The sequence below is a fragment of the Mustela erminea genome, chromosome 20 (genome assembly GCF_009829155.1).
Source record: "Mustela erminea isolate mMusErm1 chromosome 20, mMusErm1.Pri, whole genome shotgun sequence".
Taxonomy (NCBI): Eukaryota; Metazoa; Chordata; class Mammalia; order Carnivora; family Mustelidae; genus Mustela; species Mustela erminea.
The window spans coordinates 6,783,507-6,796,363 of NC_045633.1; the positions used below are offsets into that span (position 1 = coordinate 6,783,507).

Consider the following 12,857-nt stretch of genomic DNA (forward strand, 5'->3'; position numbering starts at 1 on the left):
CAAGGACTGAGGACCCTACAGTCAGTGGTGTTCAGAGACACTGAAGGTTGCTGGTAAAACTTACGAAAGATAGGCACTTACAACAGAAAGAACTCTCAATAAGTATGTCCACTTACAATGATTATTGAAAGACCAAGAAGACCAGAGTGCCTCTGCTGCCATGAACGGCACATTCGTTTCTTGTCTGGAGCCAAATGACAATCATGTGCCCATTAAACAGATGTTTGTGGCACCTCTACACAGCGGTAAGCAATGGCAGGTATAGCAAAAAGTGGTTAGGTGAGCACATCATCATCTAAGTTATGCTGAGCTCCTCTGGGTTGTAGGTGACAGAAGACCACTTGCATTTATTTAAGTAGGAAGGAGAGTTTCTTATTTAAAGAAATGGGGGAGGTGCACCAGGGTGGCTCAGTGCATTCAGCCTCTGCCTGTGGCTCAGATCATGGTCTCAGGGTCCTGGGATTGAGCCCCATATCTGGCTCTTTGCTTGGTGGGAAGCCTGCTTCTCCTTCTCTCTCTGCCTGCCTTTCTGCCTATTTGTGATCTCTCTCTGTGTCAAATAATAAATAAAATCTTTAAAAAAAAAAAAAGAAAGAAATATGGGGCTATCTCATAATATCCGTGAGGAAGAATTAAACTGTGGTCTCGAGAGGGATAGAAGTTAAGAACAAGAAAAACAGAAGCCATGAGATTCTCTTGCTTTCAAATATTATATACATATATATGTGCATATAAAAATATATACACTATACACACTCTGTAAATTTTCATTGTTAGATATAAATGACATATATATTTTTACATATCTATGTCTCCTGATTCCTCTGTCTCCTGCCACAGTCTGCCAAATCACCTTTTCTCTATACATCGGCTTCACCCTTTTCTTCTGTAAGGCAGAATTCTTGCTTCACAGAAACTGATCCTGACTGAATTTAATAGAAAAAGAATTTGCTAAAAGGCTATTAGGAAGGCAAAAGAACAATACAAAACATGAAAAAAACAACAGGCATAAAGAGAAGCTAGACAGTCAGACACCACCAACAGCCCACCACACACCAAGCCCGGGAAGGAGCCACTGCTGCTGCTCCTGCGAACCCACCGTCTCAGCTTGTCCAGCCTCCCCACCTGCTGGCACCAAGCACCACGTGCACAGTCTCTAGGTCACCCGTAGCTAGCTTGTGAGCTTCAGTTATGGGAATTTACAATTGTATATAATACACATGCATACACGCATACTACACGCACACACACACACACGATATAAACATACAGATACACAGACACACACCCAAGTAGAGAGAATGGTATGAGGAACTCCCCTTACTAACTTAAACAATTCTCAACACACGGCCCATCCCCATAGCCCCCATAACATTTTGAAGCAAATATATATATTTTTTAAAGATTTTGTTTATTTGACAGAGAGAGATCACAAGTAGGCAGAGAGACAGGCAGAGAAGAGAAAGCAGGCTCCCTGCTGAGCAGAGAGCCCGATGCGGGGCTCAATCCCAGGACCCTGGGATCATGACCTGAGCTGAAGGCAAAGGCTTTAACCTGCTGAGCCACCCAGCACCCCAATCCATAACTTTCTGACAAGAGCTAAGGGTATAACACATTACACCAAACATGCAGATCACGATATCCCAGAAACTGAAGGGCAGAGCCCTGCTAAGTGTCATTGAACATTAGTTTATGGGTTCTCCCAATCTCGCTGAATGTTTTTTTCACATAATGGAAAGCCCAGTGCCAAAAAAGCGGTCATGATATCCATCTAGATGGTAAACATGCTTGGTGCTTGTACCCTGGGGCCTATCCCAGAGGGCTCTGACTCCGTGAGTCTAGAGTTGGATGTAAGCATCTGTCTTTTCTTTAAAAATTCCCCACAAGGGGCACCCGGGTGGCTCAGTGGGTTAAGGCCTCTGCTTTTGGCTCAGGTCATGGTATCAGGGTCCTGGGTTCGAGCTCTGCATCGGACTCTCTGCTCAGCAGGGATCCTGCTTCCCCCTCTCTCTGCCTGCCTCTCTGCCTACTTGTGATCTCTGTCTGTCAAATGAACAAAATCTTAAAAAAAAAAAAAGACAAAAACCACAAAAGTCCTTTATGCTTTGCTGGCTTGCACTGGGTTGGGTACAACTATTTAGTCTCTGCCATTCGAAACCAAACTTCCCCTACAATGTTTGGGCTGCAGAGACAGGAAGCCATTGGAAACTGAGACAGAGAAGAACAGAGAAATTATAAAAACTCCCAGGGAAAACCGGCTGCAGCATAAGACCTGCTCCCAGGGTGGGCAGCAGCGGAGGTGGTGGGAGCGATGCTGGAGCCCTGCCTGAGGTCCAGGTAGGGAAGGTACAGCCACAGAGGGGGCGGTAGCTCGGGAAGCGCTGGCCCCAGGGCCTGGCAGGCCCACAGAGGCCTCGACTCTGAGGCTGGCGAAGAAGAGCAGTCCCGGCTGCGGGTGGACTGCATGGGGTGTGTCTAGTGCATGTCTAGCGGCAAGCACTAACCGCAACTTCACCGGCGAGGGCTGCGAGAGCTACTTCCAGCAGAGCATCCACAGCAACCGCAGCTACACCGGCGGGTCCAACTGTGACTGCCAGATCGACCAGGATCACCTGTGCCAATACTGCCTCCTGTAAAAGTGCTTCTGGGTGCGCACGAGGAAGAGGCGGTGCAGCACGGCCGCATCACGCACTCGCTGCCTGGCACCGTGGCCGCCTCCTTGGGCAGCACCCCCCAGGCTGGGCGCTGGCGGCCCCAGGCAGAGAACACTTCCAGGGGCAGCCGGTGTCGGAGCTGATCGCGCAGCTGCTAGGAGCCAAGCCAAACCCCGCGCTGTCCAGGCGCTTCAGCGCGGGTGCGTTTGGCGCTGATGGCGGCGGGCGGGCGGTGCTGAGCACCGACGACGTGTGCGAGCAGGCGGCGGGGCAGCTCTTCAGCACCGTTGAGTGGGTGCGTCACGCCCCCTTCTTCCCAGAGCTGCCTGTGGCCCGCCAGGTGGCGCTGCTGCGCCCCCGCTGGAGCGAGCTCTTCCAGCTAAACTGCGCAAGCGTGGGCACGGCCTCTGCACGGGGCGCAGCTCCTGGCCTCGCCCGCCTGCACGCCGGGCCCTTCACGGACCAGGTGCGCACCTTCCAGGAGCAGGTGGACAAGATGGGCCGCCGGCAGGTGGACTCGCCTGCCTCAACGCCATCGCGCTCTTTACGCCTGACGCCTGTGGCCTCTCCGACCCAGCGCACGGGGGAAAACCTGCAGGAGACGGCGCAGGTGGCCCTCACGGAGTGTGTGCGGGCCCAGTACCGGTCCCGGACCCAGCGCTTCCGGCGTCCGCTCCTGCGGCTCCCGGCCCTGCGGGCCCTCCCAGCCTCCCTCAACTCCCAGCTGTTCTTCATGCGCCTGGTGGGCAACACGCCCACCGAGTCGCTGATCCGATCAATTGGCCCTACGGCTCTGGCCAGTGACTTCGCCTGGACGGCCACGCCACTGGCTGGGTCAGCACACCTCAAGGGACACGGATGCTTCAGCCTCCCACGGGGCTCCCAAGCAGAGGACCTTGGCTTCTCTCCTCAGACTCCTATTTTTTTTTAAAGACTGCGGAAACGTTTGTCTCCTGTTTGCTTTTTAAATGATCAGGAAACCAAAGAGAGCGTCAGGCTCCAGCCTCGGCCTCCCCAGAACTCCAGGCCAGAATAGAGGGCCAGGGACCAAGGGACCCATTCCTGGGACAGCCTGGCGCTCAGCACCCCATTCATGAACTTTTGGGGCCAGTGGGGTTGGCTTCCCTCGGGGGACGGCCTGGCCTCTGGCCTAGAGGAGCCAGCGGAGTAATGTGCCAGGCAGATTGTCTGGATATGTGATCCACGTTGGATACTATATGATGAATGAATCAAGGCGTATAATAAAGATGTTTTCTACCTGAAAACAAAAACAAAACAGAACAAAACACCCATCCCACAGAGAGTCCAGAAAAGCCAAGCTCTAGTTATACTACTTCTCTGTCCTTATTCTGTGTCTCAGTTACTCTAGAGTCAATTGACTTGAAGCAAGTTCGCACAAACGGTTACCAACAAATACTAAATAAATCAATTTATGAGGAAATTTTAAATACACCTAATTGGGACACGGTACTGAAAAGCATTTTATTTCCCTTTCATCATTTCAGTGGCACTGCAGATTCTCTGGGCAAATAACTCTCCATTTGAGAAAAATTATTTCTAATTCAACAGTGTGACACATGTGGTCAACAGCACCTGAAAGCTGGAGAAGAAATGAAGTTCAGTGGAATCATTTAAGTTCACAAATGTCACCACAGACTGCCTCCACGTCTTCAAAACTTATCTATGTATTTATTTACTTCTTGAACTAACCACCACTGACACCTACTGCATGTCAGACATGGCGCTAAGTATTTTATTACTGTTAAATATCACTTCATCTTTACAGTCATCTATGACGTGGGATTATCATCATCCCCATTTGTCCCATCAGGAAACTGAGACATACAATACTTTAACAACACGGCTCATAAGAGACAGAGCTAGGATCTGCTTGGGTCTGGACTCCATGTTTTCAATCACTATGATTCGTTTCCACGGTCCTACAAAAAGTCCGAGTCTTCACCCCAAACCTTGGCTTTCCCCACCCTACAGTCCCCACGTGGCCCCAGCTTCAAGGACATTCTCCCAATTCCTTGAACACTACACATCCTTCCCGGCCCTAACGGAACACCTTCCCACATCCGCCTTAATTTCTTAGCCTCCTGGTTCAGCTTAAACGTTACTCAGGAAATTACAAACTCTAACGCACCCTGTACTTCTCAGCACTCAATGCAAAACAGTAATGACGAATTTCACGGGTCGTTATTTCCTTCCTGTCTTGGCCAGCCAGGGGGTGAGTCCCTCACGCATCCTGTCAGTCCTGTTCATCATGTGTTCCCAATCACCGAACACCCACGACCCACCCAAAACGAAGGCCATTCCCCCTACACACACACACACACACGCACACACACACCCACTGACCCCTGATTGGCCTGATCTCAGGTGCACAGTGGGGATCCTGACAACCCGTAGTGGAACGTAACCTACTCAAGAGGGAGAACGGAACTCCTCCCCCATCAACACTACACCTACTGGCTTCAAGTCGGTCTCCTCTAGCAGGACTGGAGCCCCAACAAGGCTGAAACCCCATCTGCCTGGTTCAGGCCACATGACCACTCCCACTTTCTCTAGGGCCCGCGCACCGCACAGGTGAGATAATTAGCAGCTCCATACACGAAGCCCCGCTCCGGGCTCTTCACAGCTGTGAAACGAGGGGCGCACGAGCTGGCAGCGTATTTTTTGGCAAACCAGTGTATTCCTGAGACACAGGCCCTCCTCCCAGCGAGGCCCCAGCCCCTGGGGACACTGGGCCCTGACACCATGCCCTACAGGTACCTCCGCGCAGAGAAGCATCTTCCCAAGGGCCGCTCACTCCCTCCTCCTCTGTGTCGACCTTGAGGAGGAAGTACAGGAGGTGAAAGAGGGCGTCCTCAGGACAGTGGCCATGGGCTTGGAGGTTCTGAGGTGCTGCGCCCACTGGGGCAAGGTAGCGGGATCCTGAGACGCCAGGCAAGAAGCCAGCCTCACAGAAGGCTGCAAAATGGCAGTTGGTGTCAGTGACCCGCCCACGTCAGCTATCCTTCCTGCTCATTGGTGCCTCTGCCCACACGCTGATTGGACAATTTCCCCGCTCCTTCGGTCTTCGGAAGGAATCATTGGATAGCTCTTTGGGCCCCGCCCACAGAACCCTGGGCGCACACTCTCTCTCCTTTCCCATTCCCACCTGGTAGGCCTGCAATCACACCTCGGTCCTCCTTCTCTGCTGCTTGTGTTTTCTGAGTTTGGCCTGAGTTAATCACGAGCTTCAGGTGGCTGTAGTTGGTACAAAACCCAGCTTTCTCCCATAGAATTTCTTTAGCACCCTTTTCAAAACTCAGATGGACATATTTCTGGGGACTATTTCTGGGTTCTTGGCTCTGTTCTGTTCTATGTGTCTGTCCTGCAAATACCACACAGTCTTCCTTATTATACTGGGTGGGGTGAAAAAATAATGAATACTGTTTTTCTGAAAATAAATAAATCAATTTAATAAAAAAAAACTACTAATAAATTCTGAAACTCTGTAGACTGTGTTCCCACATTAGCATTATTTTCAAAATTCTTTTTGAAACTACTCTAATTCCTTTGTCTTTCATTTTAGAATATTTTAGTCTATCTCTATGAAAACAAACAAAGCTGACAGGATTTTGATAGGAATGGCATTAAATCTCTCATTCAGTCTGGGAACAACTGACATCTTTACGATGCTTAGTCTTCCAAATCACAAGCATGATGTATCTCTCCATTTATTTATATCTTTGATTTCCTATATCAGTGCTAAATAGCTTTTAGCATGTGATGCCTGGACAGGCACTGTTAGATTTATCCCGAAGTAGTTTCTTTCTACGAGTAATTGGGAATGTATGTTTGATTGTGGAGCCTACATATTCATTGCTAGCATAGAGGAATACTGAAATATCCCCTTCCTCCTTGGTAAAGGCTTGTTTTAGCAACCTATTGTCCCCATAGCCTGATGGCAAAACATTGTCTGTGGTCACCTGGTCTGTCAAAAGGAAAGACAAATGAGAAATGAAATGTACCAGGACTTTCCAGAGTGCTGCCCCAAGGAACCACCAGAACGCCCTGACCCCAACGCCCAATCATGCCTGAATCAAATTGATCAATTAGACTCCTGTAACCATGCATATCTGTTTCTATAGGACCGCTTCCCGCCAGAACAAACCGTTACAGTGCCTGACAATGCTTGATTTAGGTTAACCAATCAGATCCCAGTAACCAAGCATCTGCTTCTGTAAACTCGCTTCCCGCCACCCCAACCTTGCCCTATATAATCTGCTCCCCAACTTAGCCCGGCGCGCTCAGCCCACAAAGGCTGATGCGTCCGCAGGCGCCTGTGTAACCAATAAACCTCTTGCAGTTTGCATCCAGTGGAGGCGTGCTGTTTGATTCTTGGGTGCGTCTCCAGGGCCTTTCATTTGGAGGTTCCACCGAGATCTCTTGAAGTCCCACCCAAGACTCTAGCCGGTCCCCACTGGGAGGTAAGCTGGCCAGTATCCGTGTGTCTGTCATCTGTGTCTCTGTCTCTCTGTTTGTCTGTTTTTCTGTTCCGTACAACAATGTTGTTGCTCCGTATTTTTGGGCAGGCTGAGAAGGAGTTGACGAACTCAGACTTCTCCCCTGCTGCAACCGAGGGACGCCTCGGGGGTTTCAGTTTACTCCAGGGGACGCCTTGGGATTTCCGAAGAGGGCCATTATCTTGGGCCACCTGTCGGTCAGAGAGGATCTCGCGTTCCTCCTGACCGTAACCCGTAGTCTCGGTTTCTGAACCGAACCCGCACAGCAATTTCTATTTTTGTCTCTTGTGTCCAGGCTGTCCTGTCGACGTCCTAAGTGTCTATATGTTCTTTGCATCAGTTATTAAGGTAACATTCTGTTTAGGGAAAATTGTCTGATCCGTTTGAATCTGAGGAATGCCTGACTGTATGAATGTTTGTGTGGCTCCACCGCCTTTGGCTACGGAGTCTGAGTGGGCTGCACCCTGAGTCTCGCGGAGCGTCATATGGCATAACGGTCATCTACTCCATGGAGTAGCCTGGTCCGGGGTTTATACGGATAGACCTTAGCTAAGACACTCCTAAGTTCCCACGAGGGACGCGAGCAGGACAGCACCTGAAAGGTCCCCCTCCCCTTGTCTGCAACATCATACATATCGGAAGGGAATATAAAAGATAGGTATTAAGAGCTAAAACCAGATTCAATGAGTCAGCTAGTAAATTTCCTCCTGACATATTGGATAATAATTATGTAAACAAGCCTTCTTCTAGTAAACCCAGGTTGCTGGGCCATCCCTAGCAAAGGGGACTCTGGCTTTATTTCTCTCTGTTTCTCCTAATAGATGTGGGAGCTTCTCCCTTACTCACTTCCTGTGTTGATGGCTATAACTAGAGCCAACTGGGGTTGGTCTGACTCGGGACAGAGACTATAGGGAATATTCCCAAGCAGCTGCCGAAACTCTTTGTTTCGGGGAGGTTTCCCTGTGTTCTCTGGCCTGACTTAGACTGCCTAACCCCTCCCCCCTGGCTAATGGGAAAGCATGGCATCTGCTCCTCTGTTGGGGCTTAGGAGCTCCAAAACTGGGAATCCTTTCTCTGCCTCCTGGCAGCACTTTGTTTCTTCTGTTTCCCCCTTACGTGTTTCTATACCAACGTGCGTGCAGCCTGCATGACTAGCCTCTAGATCATGCACCACGGCTCCTTCTCTCCTCACTGTCAAGGAGCAAGAAGAGCACCCCCTGGACCTAACACCCCCTCACTCCAGATCTTCCCAACCATGTCTCAGGTAAACATTCAAAGTGGAGTGGGTCCAGATGGAACGTAAATCAGTGTTGGAACTAAGTTAAGTTTGTTGGTTTAATTAAAATAAGACCTGTCTTTTAAGTTATCAGCAGTAAATGTGAAACTTCGAAGTTTACTGAAGGTCAAATAAGCTCATGTTATTTATTAAAATTTGTTAGCAAAGAAATAACTAAACTGATGGTTAATTGTCTGTCTCAAAGTTCTAATGGGTAATTGCTGAAGTAGCTTTCAAAGTCTTTGGTAACCTGAAAGTTTTAAAGTTTTGCTTGGATGACAAATGGAATTAAATTATGAACATCTAGGTCTTAACCAAGCAGGATAAAATGCTAGGTCATTAATTACTGGAATAAAAGTGCTCATTTGTAAAAGAGCTCAAAGCATTCAAGCTTTTCTCTCTATCTGAACCCTCTGAAACCAAAAGGTCTCAGTAAGTAAGCATTCTTCCATGGCAATCAGTCATTTGCATAAGTCCAATAAGAATCTGTTCTCCTTGTAACAGGAAAGAATTGGAAACACGGTTTATTTTACCAAGGCTTTGGCTGGAATGTCATATTTAAAAAGACTTGGATATAACCAGACAGTTTAAAGGAACTAAAGTTGACTTTATAAAACCTAGAGCCATAAAGCCCCTTGGGACTGTTGGCCTGATACCTTGCTTACAGAGTTCCCAGCAGCCTCACCAGGTGAGTAAAGAATGTCACTCCTTGGTAGGTGCGGTCTCAGAAGAGGAATTCGCCCACTGAGAAATTCGCCCAAATCGACAGGTATTGCGGGCATGCCTGATGGCCAGTACATGGCTTGGCTTCTGGCCCGGAGAGGCTACTAAAAGTTCAACCTAGAGATTCCTTATTAAAAGTTCCAGCAAAGCAAATGCTAAAAGATCTATTGATCACACTCATTGTTCTTGCTGAGCTTATGTAAATAATAGGCCAAGTTTGTCAAAACTAAACTTGTTTTACAAGTGAATTAGTCCTGATTTGGCTATCTCTGTAAATGAGGGTTATTTTAGAGAGAAAAATTCTGTTTTAATAACACACCTTTATAGATGTTAAATTCTAGATTTGATTGTCTTTAAATGTTTGTTTACCTAAGCTAAACAATTTAAGGTAAACTTCAGAGAAGTTGTACAATAGCTTCTTTAGTCAATCTTATTATTTTGTGGGGATATTAGCAGACCCCACGGCACATGATTAAACAACTGGAATAATGAAATTGCCTAAAAGCCAGCATACCGCACTCTTCTCCCACTTGACAATGATCCTCTGTAATCAGGATATTGTTAAGGTTGGACCACTCAAAGGTCTTCTTATTGGTTTCATCCCTTAGTCATATTTATGTAGAGGCCACCTCCATTGAGGTGCAATTGCAAACAGATGCTTTAGCAAAACCTAAAACAGCCCTCCTAAAAGAGCCTCAAAGCTCACTATGGGACAGTCCCTAACTGTAATAATGTCACATCAGGTCCAGATTTGTCTTAGTAGCCAAAGGCCACCAATGGATGATGGAGGCCGACTTATTAAATACTGGGCTACACTAACAGAGATGCCAGAAATAAAACTTAAAATTTGTCAAACTTTAAACCTAGTTACCTGTATGCCTGAACCTGACCACTGTACTTCTTTCTCTATAGAGCAAAAATGTTCAGAGATTATTAATCTAGCTTATTCTATGTGGCCAGGTTTAAGATGCCCCTGTTAAAATTACAAATGACAGTTGGTTTTCTGATGAAAATAGTTTTCATAGAAAGAAGAAGAAAAGTTAGGTGTGCCATAATGCTCACTAGCACTTTGCAATTGCCAAAGCCTAAGAATTAACATTTATACTGACTCCAAATATGCCTTCCTGGTACCACATGCCCATGGAGCTATTTGGAAGGAAAGGGGATTTTCCTGGAATCATGGGCGCATTACTAAAACCATTACAACTCCTGCTAATCTCCCCAACTTGAAACAAAGATGAACACGATCTGTTTTTAAATGGTATGATCACTTAGCATCCATTTTTGTTCCATCTGCGGGACTAGGGGATGTCATGTGGCATGAAGAAGCCCTTAATAAATATACTACAAAGGCACTCAGTGATTCACTAAATAGCATCTCCCAGCTTAATACCGAAGTGTCACAGATACGCAAGGCAGTCCTACAAAATAGGATGGCTTTAGATGTCCTGACAGCAGCCCAAGGTAACACATGTGCAATTATCAAGACAGAATGTTGTGTGTATATCCCAGACTATCACAAAAATATCACAGGACTAATAAAAGATATAAATACCCAAATTAAGGCCTACAAGATCCTTCTCTCTCTCTCAGTAAATGGTTAAGTTCCTGATTTGAAGGAGGACTATGACCGAATCTCCTTTTCGGGCTTCTCATTCTTATCGCCTTATTAACCTTAATATGTTGCTTTGTTCCATGTTTCTCTACTTGGTGCTGAGACTCCATTGCTACAATGACTACACCACGACAGACGATCCTTGTCGCGCACAAGGACACCTCTTCACTGTCAGTGCTGGATTCAACTACCTCCACCTTTCGAAACTCCCTTATACATTCCTACCCTGATCAATATTGACCCCAGTAGGTAGGGACAGCTCTACGCCCCTATTCAGCACGAAGAAGTTATAGAAGATGAGACCTTCCACCTTCAACCACCTTAAAAATTTAAGGGTCTTTAAAAGCTGGCGCCTTGCATCCCCCCTTCACCCGCTCCCCTCCATATGTGTAGCATTCCTCAGGCACCCCTGACTGCCATAAAATGATAAATAGTTGACTTGCTGAGATCACAATCCTGCAAGATAGGAGCCTCCCTTGGTTTGCAAATGTCCTTGAGATTACAACAAAGAAGTTACCTTATCAATAGCCCAATTTTCAATCGGCCCTTGTATCTTAAATAAACTCATACAGTTTGTAAAAGATCGCTTGTCAGTAATCCAGACAATGGTACTGACACAGCAATATCAACTAATTAAACAAACCGGCTCTCAAACTGACTTACTTCATAAACAAAGCGAATGGATATAGGATTCTACCCATGATAAAGAAAAAGGGGGGAATGAAAGATCCCCTTCCTCCTTGGTAAAGGCTTGTTTTAGCAACCTATTGTCCCCATAGCCTGATGGCAAAACATTGTCTGTGGTCACCTGGTCTGTCAAAAGGAAAGACAAATGAGAAATGAAATGTACCGGGACTTTCCAGAGTGCTGCCCCAAGGAACCTCCAGAACGCCCTGACCCCAACACCCAATCATGCCTGAATCAAATTGATCAATTAGACTCCTGTAACCATGCATATCTGTTTCTATAGGACCGCTTCCCGCCAGAACAAACCGTTACAGTGCCTGACAATGCTTGATTTAGGTTAACCAATCAGATCCCAGTAACCAAGCATCTGCTTCTGTAAACTCGCTTCCCGCCACCCCAACCTTGCCCTATATAATCTGCTCCCCAACTTAGCCCGGCGCGCTCAGCCCACAAAGGCTGATGCGTCCGCAGGCGCCTGTGTAACCAATAAACCTCTTGCAGTTTGCATCCAGTGGAGGCGTGCTGTTTGATTCTTGGGTGCGTCTCCAGGGTCTTTCAATACAACTTACCTTTATGTGTTTATCCTGTATACTGTTTCACTGCGAAATTCCATTATTAGTTCTAAGAAGAATTACGTTCTCATACCCTCTTGTGGCATAAGGCCTGAAATTAAGATTCCGTGTCAAGGGCTGTCTTGACATCTGGAAGATCAAGGAGGGACTCGAATGGCCTCAAGCCCGTTCTCCTCCCCCTCTTCCCTCACGGGGAAGGTCTCTTAACCAAACACCCTTCTCATCACTGCCTATTGGTTTTTGGGGAGCAGCATTCAGTTCCCTAGAAGCCCACCGAATTCTTCAGGCCAGCCACTCACACCCTCCCATGGGAACCAGGACTTGCCACACCCTCTTGTTTCAACCAAGTCTTGCCTTCCAAGGCCCTGCTGGTTCTCTCTGTTCGCAATCGCAATCTCTGTGCAGCCCTGCACAGTGTGTGGTATCCTCTCCCCTGAAGTGTGTGTGTGACTAGTAAACTGTTGTCAATCACACGTGTCGGATGTCAGGGCATCCCACAAGTCTGGAGCAGGAATCTCTCTCTCATCAGGGACCTGAGGAGAAGGTGATTAAAACAAGTGGCATCACAAACAGGGTGTCCCCACGTTAAATGAGGGCACGGGGTCAGCTTGACCTGCTCCTTCGCTAACTAACTGGATTCAGAGGTGACAGTCACGATCTGGGAGGGAACTGGTCATCGCTGGCCAGCTTGTGTGTTGGCCCGTGTTCTGTTATCTCACATGAAGGTTGTCATCCATTTCCAAACTAATGTCCCATCCTTGCCAACAAGGTGAGAATGAATGAGAATTGACTGTATCTAGGAGGGAGGTGTCA

General features: G+C 47.5%; 1 pseudogene; it reads left to right on the forward strand.

Annotated features, from left to right (window-relative positions):
* The first annotated feature begins 2,311 nt into the window (after positions 1–2,311).
* LOC116581441 lies at positions 2,312–3,585 on the forward strand (annotated as a pseudogene).
* Positions 3,586–12,857: the final 9,272 nt, after the last annotated feature.